Here is an 11,644-nt window from a genome sequence, read left to right on the forward strand (position 1 = left end):
TCATGGAGCTGAGGAAGAGTAAAATAAACAATGGTGGTTTGCTTGGTAATTTGCAGCCTTTAAAACATTTTAAGGAAGGACAATTTAGACCAACTACTGGAGATGTTCTTCAGAAATACATATATCATCTTCAATTAAATCCTCGTAACCACCAGAGTGGGAAGCTCGCAGCTTGGGATACAGCAGTATGTCCAGCAAAAGTATGGAAGCCTGCTTGCATTCCACTGATGACAAAACAAAATATCCATAACAAAATTATTCGTTTGGTTGATGAATACAAGAAATAAAAACATGACAAAAAGGGATCTGCTGCTTTAATTAAATTTCGAGAAACTCTGACAACAAGATTTATGATATCTGCTAAGAATGTCGAAAATCTTATTAACAAAAACAAAACATTGCTACCAGAAGATAAGGCAGAAGATATACAGTTTCTTAAATTACTTGAAACAAACCAACCAGCATCTCTTGGACCCCTTGATAGAAAGAGGTTGAAACGCTTCACAAATTATGCATTGAAGAATCGAATAAAGGTAATAAAGTATGGGTGCAACCTAGTTCGTACCCTGAACAGTTCGGACCCTCAGTTCGTACCCTAAAAAGATCGAAAGAAAAAATTAAAAAAATCGGAAGTTGCTGATCGCAGTTTCCGCAAACACTTTAAAATTTTCCCCCTAAAAAGATCGAGAGAAAGATAGCACAAAGCCGAAGTCGCTGATCGCAGTTTCCGCTAACCTTAACCATAGGCTAATCTATGCTCTAACCCTAACCCTTGCTGATCGCAGTTTCCGCAAACATTTTCCGTAGATTCCGCTAACCGCAGTTTCCGCTAACCTTTACCCTAACTCTAACCATAGATTAATCTATGCTCTACTAACCATAGATTAATCTGGGGACGAAAGCAAGTACCTCCACGTGGTCGTCCCCGCAAGTACCTACTTTAGGAAACTAAACTTGCTACAACTGTCGCTATAAAAGTCAACATGCGGAAGAACAATTCACACAGCTTGCCCACAACAACGATGCAGCGGTGATTCTCATCCAGGAAACCCATTGCTTGACCCCGGAGAAGCTTAAGATTCCACACTTTGATCTTGCTGCCTGCACCCTCAGCAATAAGCATGGAATAGCAACGTTCGTTAAAAAAGACCTTCACTGGATACTAGAGGCAACTTCCACAGCAGACGGTGATCTTGAATGGATTGCAGTACGAATACAGGATACGATTGTTGTAAATGTCTACAAACCTCCTCCAAGTAGACTTCTTTCGACATCACTACCACCATTTCCTGCACCCTGCATATATGCAGGGGATTTTAATTGCCGTCACACTGATTGGGGTTATTGCAACAACAACACTGATGGTGAAACTTTAAACGAATGGGCTTCCAAAAACGATCTTTCCCTTTTATATAATCCTCGGGAACCAGATAGTTTTCTATCCGGACGCTGGAACACAGGAACCAATCCTGACCTTGCTTTTGCAGGAGTACTCCAAGGCGAATCCATCCCAGATCGTAAAATCATAGAAAAATTTCCCAAATCTCAGCACAGACCCTCTATAATCTTTCCTGCATCCATTGTGCAACCGCCACCAACCAACCCAGTCAGACGCTGGAACTTTAGGAAGGCTAGATGGAAGCAATTCTCTGAAATCACGAGTAAACTAGTTCATACCCTACCCCCACCCAATAATGCAGATGTCAATACCTCCTACACAGCCTTCACAGATCTGCTTCGTCATGCAGCTAAACAGGCAATTCCCCGTGGCCAACGCAAGGAATACATACCATGCTGGGACGAAATGTGTCAAAGTATGTACGAAGACCTGAATGACTCCGAAACACCTGAAGACTTCCAAGAAAGGTCTGAAAGCCTGATGCAGCACCTCAACACCAAACGTCAGGAGCGATGGATTGAGACAGTCGAAGCTATAGACTTTACCCACTCCAGCCGTAAAGCATGGAACACGGTCAATCGCCTGACTGGAAGAAGTTCCAGAACTTGTTCGAAATGTCCTGTAACACCTAATGCCATTGCATCGCAGGTTGTGGAAAATGGACGACACCAACAAATAGACCGCAAATTTCAACGCAGACTCTCAAGCCTCACATCAGAAATGTGGAAGGATGACACGCGCAACAATGAACTAACTGAAGACTTTTCGACTGAAGAAATGAATGAAGCCATAAAGTTACTGAAAGCAGGGAAGGCCCCAGGACCAGACCTGATTCACCCCGAATTCATACAAAACTTAGGAAAGGAAATGATTAATTGGCTACGAAATTTTTATTCTCATTGCATGCGAACCCTAAAGATCCCTAAACTCTGGCGGAAAGCATTGATTGTTGCAGTCCCAAAACCAAACAAACCGGTAACTGACCCAAAGAGCTATCGCCCCATCTCCCTATTGTGCGTGCCATTCAAACTACTGGAGCGCGTCTTACACCGACGAATGGAACCCGTTATTGACCCCAAACTCCCACAAGAACAGGCGGGGTTTAGGAGAGGAAGATCAACAGTCGACCAAGTAACCTTGCTGACACAAAACATCGAAGATGGGTTTGAGGCCAGCTTGAAGTCGGGAGCGGTCTTCCTCGACCTTACTGCGGCATATGATACTGTTTGGCACAGAGGTCTCACTTACAAACTGCTGCAGATAATCCCAGATAGACACATGGTTAAGTTTATTGTAGAACTCATCTCCAACCGCAGCTTCATCCTTAAAACCAGCGACGGAAAGAAAAGCCGACAGAGACGTTTAAGAAATGGAGTTCCGCAGGGATCTGTTCTCTCCCCAATGTTGTTCAACATCTACATTTATGACCTTCCAAATACTTCCTCTAATAAATACGCATACGCAGATGACCTGGCTATTCTTTATTCTCACCGCAAATGGGAAACAGTGCAGAACACCTTGACTAAGGATATGGACATTTTATCTTCCTATCTGCACCAATGGCGCCTCAAGCTGAGTGAAGCGAAGACCGTGACTTCTGTCTTCCACCTATGTAATAGAGAGTCAAACAGGAAAATTAACATCAAAAATAACGGCCGAACACTTCCTTTCGAAGCCACACCCACATACCTTGGAGTTCGACTTGATCGGTCCCTGACATACCGCAAACACCTAGAACACTTACGCGGAAAAGTGACAGCTCGCACTGCTCTCATGAAACGTCTTGCTGGTACAAGGTGGGGTGCTAGCCCCTCAGTGCTGAGAACAAGTGGTTTAGCCTTAGTCTACGCCCCTGCTGAATACTGTGCTGCTACTTGGTGCAGAAGTGCCCATACTGACCTTGTCGATGTACCAATCAACAACTGCCTGCAAACTGTCACAGGTTGCCTCCGCCCAACTCCAACTGACTGTTTGCCTGTCCTTGCAAGCATTGAGCCAGCTGCACTACGGCGCCAACGTGCTGTTCTTTCCCTGAGCCGTAAAGCCCTAAACCCTGGCCATCCGCTACACACAACCACGCTGAGATATCCACCAAAGCAGCGGCTAAAATCAAGAAAGCCATTTGTACGCGCTGCACAAGACCTTCTGGCAGCCTCTAGTGGAAGCCCTAGCAAACAGTGGTGCCACGCGGCGTGGTGTGAACAATGGTCAAGCAGCACGTCCCCACTTCGCCAAGTATTCAGATCCCCGTCCGAAAACCAGCTGGGACATGGCCTCTCTAGACTTGCCTCATCAAGGCGTAACCGTTTGCTCACTGGTGTTGGACGCTATGGTGCAGACATGTTGCGCTGGGGCTTGGCAGAGAGTGCTGCTTGTGAGTGTGGCGAAATGCAGACGGCAGCCCACATTATCAAGGATTGCCGGCTATACAGACCACCCCATGGTATGGAAGGCCTAATTTCCATCGATGACGACACCAGGCAGTGGCTAACCAACGGATGCCCTGACATATAGCGACAACACGAGAGAAGAAGAAGAATCTATGCTCTAACCCTAACTCTCGCTGATCGCAGTTTCCGAAAACCTTTTTCCGCAGTTTCCGCTAACCTTTACCCTAACCCTAACTATAGAGCAATCTATGCTCTAACCCTAACCCTCGCTTATCGCAGTTTCCGCAAACATTTTTCCGCAGTTTCCGCTAACCTTTACCCTAACTATAGAGCAATCTATGCTCTAACCCAGGGGTCACCAAATGGCGGCCCGCGGGCCGCATGCGGCCCGCCACGCTGTATCGCTGCGGCCCGCGGAAGGTATCAGCGTACAAGTATAACCAAAAATACTTTTCTTGAGGAGTTAAAGAGCACGAAGGCAAAAAATACTTTCCGGGAAGCATATTTTCGCTTTGCATACGATTCCACAGACCGACCAATCAGATTATAGTTCAAGGTGGGGATTGCTTAAAGCTATTCCAATGCGATGTCCAGCCACACTGTCCCAGTGGTTGATTAAAACGTCTGTTTTCCAATTTCGAAAATTTCGAACATAGGGTTGCTTATTTTAAGTTTACAAATGTCATGTAAACACTAGTGTGCGTTTCACCGTTATTGTGTTTCACGACCAGTGTTCTCTTTATGCAAGTTTTTGTTGGCAAAATAGGTCGGTTTGCCAACTCAATTTATAATTAATTGGCAAAATATTATATATAAATTTAAAGACTTTTTCTGATTGTAGGCTATTATGAAAATATTTAGCTTAGTATTTCTTTTTTTTAAAGAAATATGGAACGCTTCACGATTTCGCGTGTCATCCTTGCGCAGGGGCTATGCTAATCTTCTCTATATCGTTCCAATTTTAAGTATATCTACTGCCGAAGCAAGTTCTGCAAAATGTTGTTAATCAACAAATTCTTTCCACGCTGATAAGCATCGCAAGTGACAGTTGTCTATAACAAAAAAAAAGACAGTTTTATAGACTCTCACAAAAAGGATGAAAAACCAACTCATTGCGTTTTTAAAGAAAAGACTGTTCATGAGCTACGATAGAAATGTTTTTTGGGTGATTTCCACAAGCATTTGTTTCATGGTGCCTGGTTTCTTTTTCCCTGTTATTGGAGCCTATTTTTCGCTGATATGTTTGCAGGTCACTATTGTTGCCTTTATTGCGATGTGTCAAACATTTCCTTGTTTATTGAAATTATTAATTGCAAGATATCCTTTGTGAAGCGAGGTGACAACACCACTCTTGCTTGGCGATGAATATTCTGATGAAACCGCTCGATTCGCTATAAGTGCGCAAAACAAGTGGCCTGGTTTATTAGGCATTGTTAAAAAAAAGTCAAAAGTGTTGTAAAAGGAGCTTGGCCTGGCAGTAGCGTTGTTCGATTAATTTTGTTGCTGCGGTATTCTAACATATTAAATATGAACAACATGTAACGCTGGATACTGGGTACGAAATGCGTTCTTTTTTAGCATAAAAGTCAACCTACCTAACATTTTATTAGTGCAGCCCGCCACAGCTCTCCTTAGTGCCAAAGTGGCCCGCATGCAAAAAAGGTTGGTGACCCCTGCTCTAACCCTAACCCTCGCTGATCGCAGTTTCCGCAAACATTTTTCAGCAGTTTTGCTAACCGCAGTTTCGGCTAACCCTAACTCTAATCATCGAGTAATCTATGCTCTGCTCGCCTCTAACCCTCGCTGATCGCGGTTTCCGCAAATATTTTTCCGCAGTTCCGCGGTTTCCGCTAACCCTAACCCTCGAGTTTGTTTGCGGAAACTCCGATCAGCGACTTCGGCTTTGTGCTATTAAACTGCGATCAGCGACTTCGGCTTTTTTTAATTTTTTCTCTCGATCTTTTCAGGGTACGAACTGAGGGTCCGAACTGTTCAGGGTACGAACTAGGTTGTTTGCGGAAACTGCGATCAGCGACTTCCGATTTTTTTAATTTTTTCTTTCGATCTTTTTAGGGTACGAACTGAGGGTCCGAACTGTTCAGGGTACGAACTAGGTTGCATCCATAAAGTATGATGTATGTTTATTCCCAGTATGCTTAACAGCCTAATGATTTTTAAAGTAACATAACTATTAATTTTGGTGCTCTTCCACAAGACGCCCTGTTGGTCAACCGGACAAAATGATGACGTCACACACATTGGAATGGACTATTATGAAGGAGGAAGTGCGGGGTGGAATTGCAATGAAACACACCAGAAGGAAATTGTCTCCCATTTATTGATTTGTTGTTCAATTTAACAGCTTTGCTATCGTTGAAAAGCACAAGCATAGATCTAACCAACTAAATTAATACAAAGTCCCAAAATACTACTAGCTCCATCTGGTGGCTACTTAAACTTGACCAAATTCAAACCATTATCAAAAGTTTATTTGCAATGATAAAAACATTAAACAACAACCAATTAAAAGAACATGTTACTGTTTATTGATGTGCTAACTTTCATTTTTATATCTTAATTAATATGCGCGCAATCGTTGTTCGAAGACAGCCCCCCCAACGAAGCTTTTGCCCAATGCATTTCAATGGCGAATCGATCGTCTTCCAGTTCACGCCCTGCATGATCACGATAATTAATTGTCTCCCATTTATTCATTTCTTGCTCAATTTCAACAGATTTGCTATCTTTTAAAAGCACAAGCATAGATCTAACCGACTAAATTAATACCAAGTCCCAAAATACTACTAGCTCCATCTGGTGGCCACCGAAACTTGACCAAATTCAAACCATTATCAAAAGTATATTTGCAATGATAAAAACATTAAACAACAACCAATTAAAAGAACATGTTACTGTTTATTGATGTGCTAACTTTCATTTTTATATCTTAATTAATATGCGCGCAATCGTTGTTCGAAGACAGCCCCCCAACGAAGCTTTTGCCCAATGCATTTCAATGGCGAATCGATCGTCTTCCAGTTCACGCCCTGCATGATCACGATAATTAATTGTCTCCCATTTATTCATTTCTTGCTCAATTTCAACAGATTTCCTATCGTTGAAAAGCACAAGCATAGATCTAACCGACTAAATTAATACCAAGTCCCAAAATACTACTAGCTCTATCTGGTGGCCACCGAAACTTGACCAAATTCAAACCATTATCAAAAGTTTATTTGCAATGATAAAAACATTAAACAACAACCAATTAAAAGAACATGTTACTGTTTATTGATGTGCTAACTTTCATTTTTATATCTTAATTAATATGCGCGCAATCGTTGTTCGAAGACAGCCCCCCAACGAAGCTTTTGCCCAATGCATTTCAATGGCGAATCGATCGTCTTCCAGTTCACGCCCTGCATGATCACGATAATTAATTGTCTCCCATTTATTCATTTCTTGCTCAATTTCAACAGATTTCCTATCGTGGAAAAGCACAAGCATAGATCTAACCGACTAAATTAATACCAAGTCCCAAAATACTACTAGCTCTATCTGGTGGCCACCTAAACTTGACCAAATTCAAACCATTATCAAAAGTTTATTTGCAATGATAAAAACATTAAACAACAACCAATTAAAAGAACATGTTACTGTTTATTGAAGTGCTAACTTTCATTTTATATCTTATTCAATATGCGCGCAATCGTTGTTCGAACACAGCCCCCCAACGAAGCTTTTGCCCAAGGCATTTCAGTGGCGAGTCGATCGTCTTCCAGTTCACGCCCTGCGTGATCACGACAATTAATTGTCTCCCATTTATTCATTTCTTGCTCAATTTCAACAGATTTGCTATCGTTGAAAAGCACAAGCATAGATCTAACCAACTAAGTTAATACAAAGTCCCAAAATACTACTAGCTTTATCTGGTGGCCACTTAAACTTGACCAAATTCAAACCATTATCAAATGTTTATTTGCAATGATAAAAACATTAAACATCAACCAATTAAAAGAACATGTTACTGTTTATTGATGTGCTAACTTTCATTTTTATATCTTAATTAATATGCGCGCAATCGTTGTTCGAAGACAGCCCCCCCAACGAAGCTTTTGCCCAATGCATTTCAATGGCGAATCGATCGTCTTCCAGTTCACGCCCTGCATGATCACGATAATTAATTGTCTCCCATTTATTCATTTCTTGCTCAATTTAAACAGATTTGCTATCGTTGAAAAGCACAAGCATAGATCTAACCAACTAAGTTAATACCAAGTCCTGAAATACTTCTAGCTCCATCTGGTGGCCACTTAAACTTGACCAAATTCAAACCATTATCAAAAGTTTATTTGCAATGATAAAAACATTAAACGACAATCAATTAAAAGAATATGTTACTGTTTATTGAAGTGCTAACTTTCATTTTTATACCTTATTTAATATATGAGCAATCGTTGTTCGAAGACAGCCCCCCAACGAAGCTTTTGCCCAATGCATTTCAATGGCGAATCGATCGTCTTCCAGTTCACGCCCTATATGTTCACGATAATTAATTGTCTCCCATTTATTCATTTCTTGCTCAATTTCAACAGATTTGCTATCGTTGAAAAGCACAAGCATAGATCTAACAAACTAGGCTAACAAAAGTGCAATGTCAGATGAAACAAAATAATTTTTTTAACTTACGTGTGTAACGTGATTTTTGTGTGTCAACGTTTAAGGTTTGGACCTATGAATCATTTTGTTTACACACACGGATGCCTTTAGGAAAAAGACTTCGTGTGGTAATGAAAGAACACGAGAATGCAAGCCCAAGTCATTTCATTACGGTTTCGTTACTTACCTTTGATCCATATTTAAGCCTAGGTTTATTAGGCTTAGCCTAAGTTTTGTGAAAAAAATTCTTGGCTAAGCATTGAACAAAACATAAGTATCAGCACCCACTGTCTCGCTGGTTGTTGTTGCTTTTTATTATTTGCAGAGGTTTCTCCATCCAAATAGGAACAATTTTCTGGCTCCTGCACTTAGAGCTGACATCACTTGCTTCCTCAACCGAGCTTTTCCAGTTGATGTCGACTGAGGGCCGAGTGACAACAATTCTTCCACGACCTCCCAAAGGATCAAAGTTCTACACCGCTCTAGAGCACACATCGCTTTCCTATTGATCAGTGTTTGTTACATTACTTGATTCGGACAAGCCATTACATCACGAATTAGGCTATTTGTGTGCCTGATCCTAATCCTTTCTATGACTTTAGCATTTTTTCTATATAAATGGGAGACAATTAATTATCGCGATCACGCAATGTGAATCCAGAAAGACGATCGATTCGTCATTGAAATGCATTGTGCAAAAGCTTCGTTGGGGGGCTGTCTTCGAACAACGATTGCTCGTATATTAAATGAGGTATAAAAATAAAAGTTAGCACTTCAATAAACAGTAACATGTTCTTTTAATTGGTTGTCGTTTAATGTTTTTATCATTGCAAATAAACTTTTGATAATGGTTTGAATTTGGTCAAGTTTAAGTGGCCACCAGATGAAGCTAGTAGTATTTTGGCACTTGGTATTAATTTAGTTTGTTAGATCTATGCTTGTGCTTTTCAACGATAGCAAATCTGTTGAAATTGAGCAAGAAATGAATAAATGGGAGACAATTAATTATCGTGATCATGCAGGGCGTGAACTGGAAGACGATCGATTCGCCATTGAAATGCATTGGGCAAATGCTTCGTTGGGGGGCTGTCTTCGAACAACGATTGCGCGCATATTAATTAAGATATAAAAATGAAAGTTAGCACATCAATAAACAGTAACATGTTCTTTTAATTGGTTGTTGTTTAATGTTTTTATCATTGCAAATATACTTTTGATAATGGTTTGAATTTGGTCAAGTTTAAGTAGCCACCAGATGGAGCTAGTAGTATTTTGGGACTTGGTATTAATTTAGTTGGTTAGATCTATGCTTGTGCTTTTCAACGATAGCAAATCTGTTGAAATTGAGCAAGAAATGAATAAATGGGAGACAATTAATTATCATGAACATGCAGGGCGTGAACTGGAAGACGATCGATTCGCCATTGAAATGCATTGGGCAAAAGCTTCGTTGGGGGGCTGTCTTCGAACAACGATTGCGCGCATATTGAATGAGATATAAAAATGAAAGTTAGCACTTCAATAAACAGTAACATGTTCTTTTAATTGGTTGTCGTTTAATGTTTTTATCATTGCAAATAAACTTTTGATAATGGTTTGAATTTGGTCAAGTTTAGGTGGTCACCAGATGGAGCTAGTAGTATTTTGGGACTTGGTATTAATTTAGTTGGTTAGATCTATGCTTGTGCTTTTCAACGATAGCAAAGCTGTTAAATTGAACAACAAATCAATAAATGGGAGACAATTTCCTTCTGGTGTGTTTCATTGCAATTCCACCCCGTACTTCCTCCTTCATAATAGTCCATTCCAATGTGTGTGACGTCATCGTTTTGTTCGGTTGACCAACAGGGCGTCTTGTGGAAGAGCACCTTAATTTTTGATACGGATGCACAAACAAGACGTTTTTTACAGATAAATGCAGATTCGACTTAATTTATTGGGAAAATGACGAGGAGAGGAAATTAAGTCCTGAGGTAGATGGCTGAGAATCTAAACTACAAGTTCCATAACTGAACTGACACTGTGACTTTCAAGAAAAGACTGAAATTAACACACCACCCTATGACTGAGCAAAACCCAGACTGATTTTAGTTTAATGCTGTCACCAAACTTTTTTCTCTGAGGGCCGGATTGCTGCGAGATTAACAGCTGCGGGCCGGATGTAAATTGCGAAAAGATATACAACTATTTAAAATCTCCATTGACTTGAATTGAGCATTCAGCGGTGGAACAGCAAAGTTGTTATGAAAATTGAAAGGTTGCTGGAAAAGTTATCCCCTGCTGTGTTACACTAGAGGACATCGTTCTCTTGAAAAAACATTACATTTTTCCAAATTTGGCCTAGGCTTTTCCCATTTGTGGTGGCCTAACGATAAAAACAGAACACGTCACTCCTTTACAAAAAGATTGGTAACTTTTTTCCTCAACATTTGTAGTGCAGCTGTAGTTTCTGCAGCACATGGCGGGCCAGATGAAATGAGTTCGCGGCCGGTTCTGGCCCGCGGGCCGTAGCTTGGTGACCCCTGTGCTCAGTGGCTCTGAGAGGGGGGGGAAGTCGGGCTACTTTCCCCCCTAGCATAAAATTGTAAAGGAAAAACGAGTAGTTTTTCGTTTTGTTACTTCTGAGGAGGGCCCATTTTTACTACCAAAATAAAAATTGATCAACCTAAAAGTAAACAAATTTTTGAATGAAATGCGTAGTTACAACTTTACAAGTATTTTTCGATCATTGTCATGTTGTTTTAACTTGAAAACTAGTGCTGCTTTGGCTAAGCGTGATTATGTTTGCATACTGTACCTTGACATGAAAAACTGCGTTTGCCAGGCATATGGTAATGGATCCAACATATTTGGGAAAGTGTCCAAGCAAGATTGAAGAAAATAAACACTTTTTGCCTATTTTCTGTTTATGGATGTCATTGCTTAAATGCACTAGAGTTGGAGTTGATGGTGTGCAGTGGTGTTCAAATATTAGCCTATATCATTTTTGAGTTGTGTAATTGATCGACTAAGCTTAGGCTATGTCATTTTCAATTGCAGTCAAGCTAGATAGGAAATTCTAAAGAAAGCTCTACCATTTTCAAGCAGCCTACGTGAGCAGTTTCAAACCTGTGCTTCTCTGCATTATGTAGATTGTAGATTACAGTCCTAAGCGCGATTCACTCTACCAACCTATTTATGCAGCGATAAAGAACTG

General features: G+C 40.7%; 1 non-coding gene across 1 annotated transcript; it reads right to left on the minus strand.

Annotated features, from left to right (window-relative positions):
- Positions 1-4,671: 4,671 nt before the first annotated feature.
- On the minus strand, positions 4,672-4,775 carry LOC145782646 (U6 spliceosomal RNA). Its single transcript, XR_014290872.1, has one exon. It is a non-coding gene; the product is annotated as a U6 spliceosomal RNA (small nuclear RNA).
- Positions 4,776-11,644: the final 6,869 nt, after the last annotated feature.

Source organism: Aplidium turbinatum, chromosome 13 (assembly GCF_918807975.1).
Source record: "Aplidium turbinatum chromosome 13, kaAplTurb1.1, whole genome shotgun sequence".
Lineage (NCBI taxonomy): Eukaryota > Metazoa > Chordata > Ascidiacea > Aplousobranchia > Polyclinidae > Aplidium > Aplidium turbinatum.